The sequence below is a fragment of the Drosophila busckii genome, chromosome 2L (genome assembly GCF_011750605.1).
Source record: "Drosophila busckii strain San Diego stock center, stock number 13000-0081.31 chromosome 2L, ASM1175060v1, whole genome shotgun sequence".
Taxonomy (NCBI): domain Eukaryota; kingdom Metazoa; phylum Arthropoda; class Insecta; order Diptera; family Drosophilidae; genus Drosophila; species Drosophila busckii.
In genome coordinates this window covers 17,114,648-17,116,887 of record NC_046604.1, presented here as the reverse complement: position 1 = coordinate 17,116,887, position 2,240 = coordinate 17,114,648, and positions in this window count along the sequence as shown.

Below are 2,240 nucleotides of genomic sequence, written 5' to 3'. Positions count from 1 at the left end.
CCAAGAGCTGCTGCTGTCGTCGCCGTCGATTTGAGTGAGCAGCAGGTGAATCAAGCTCACTCTCTCCTATACTATATGTGTGTGTGTGTGTGTGTGTGTGTGTGCTTAGCTTGTCGACTTAAACATATACACATAAGTATGTATAAGTGTGGCCTGACCGTTGGCAGCCATTAAATTACATTGAACCGCACCCAAAACAGCAACAAAACAACAACAAACAACAAAAAAAAAACAGAATAAAACGAATACTTTGTAGCTTAGAAGAGTGAAAGAGAGACAGTGCACAACAATAAGGCAAAAGGACACAGAGCAGGTTTTCGTATTTAAGACGAAATAAATTGGATTAGAAACCGCAAAAATCCAATTGTCTATTTGTGGTAAGAGGTGCGGGGTGGGGGGGGACAGACGACTAAAGATGCCGCACGTTTCACATCCTGCCCAGCTACTGCTGCTGCCTCAAGCAAGCTGCAGCTTTTAGCTGTTTGTTTGTAACCTGTGCCGAAGCCGAATAAAAAAAAAACACACAAATGTTGCTCTTAAAATATTTAGCCAGAAATGCTGCGACTTGCTTGCCCCAAACTCTTGTTGTTGTTGCTTGTTGCTTGTAGCTTTGTATGTTTGCATGCAAATCAAAGACTAATTGGATTTTTAAGCTCAAACTGTCAATGGTGCGACGACGACAACGTCGAAGCTCGAAGCTCAGTGCTCTCAGTCCGTTTGTTTGTTTGTATTTGTGTGCGCACCTGACTAAAAGGCAAAAACCGTTGACAAAGGCAAATGTAACGAGCTTCAGCTATATATATATATATATGTTTGTTTGTATTTGCTTGGGATTTATGTTTTTGGTTAAGCTATATCTCATGCAACGTGCATTGAACTCTCGCTCACAATCAGTGCTTGCCACATTCTCTTGCCACATGTTGATTTAGCCAAATGAGCGAGGCAGTAAATGCAAATGGCACAGACTAATTTGATTCTATTTAAATCTCATTGCGGACATCAAGTCGCCTTAAACGACCACGCCCACACGCACACACACACTCTAGCTCTGCTTTGTTTTGTTGTTCAAATGGGCGCCTAGACCAAGCGTCGCACACTCAGCACGTCGCATGCGTTCGAATGAGTGCCTTGAGTATATTTTCTGTTTGCGTGTGAACGCAGCTGCTCTCAAACAGTCTGCATGGCCATGTCCTTGCCACACACACACACACACACACACAGCAGCAATTACAACAAGCAGCATAACAACAGCAAAGCGAAAGATAACAAACACTTGAGCTGAGCCCATTACTTGAATTTTTTTATACTAAATAATTGAAAATCTTATTTCACACATAACTTCTAAACTGAGCAAGATAGCGCTTAAAATACGATTTAATTTTAAAATAAAACTAGAATTTTTTTGAACAATCATATTTATAATTTATATATATCGATAAATTCCAAACGGCAAAAAAAATACCGCTGAATAAAATATTTAATTTTTTAGACCCCATATTATTGAATTTTTCATAAAAAAAACTTGGTAAATCTTATTTTGCCCATAACTCTATTATATCAGCAGGATATGAGAGGCTAATTACTGAATTGAAATTCATATGGAGCCAAAATTTTAGGAATTCTTCATTCTAAAATTCATTGAAACTCTTATTTAGCCCAGCATTTTTTCTACACTAGAGGAGAGAGAGCATAAATATGATGACATGAATCATGATATGATATGAATTATATGACCCATATTTTTAGAATTTTTTATACTTAATCTATGAACATCATATTTAGCCCATAACTTCTAAACGGCAAGAGATAACGCTGAAATACGATTTAATTTTTTAAATCCATATTATTTCAATTTTTCAAACAAAGCCTTGGAAAATTATATTTTGTCCATAACTTCTAAACGGCAAGAGATAACGCTAAAAAACGATTTAATTTATATGGAGCCATATTATTTGAATTTTTCAAACAAAATATTGGAAAATCTTATTTTGTCCATAACTTCTACACTAGAATGATAGAACCTAAATACGATTAATTTATATTCTTTAAATTTTTCATACCAATTCATTGAAAATCTTATTTTGTCCATAGCTTCTAACCTAGAGGAGATAGCGCCTAATTTATCATAGAAAACCTTGGAAAATCTTATTTTGCCCATAACTTCTAAACGTTAGAACATAGCGCTTAAATATGATTTAATTTATATGGATCCATATTTTTAGAATATTTTATACTAAGTC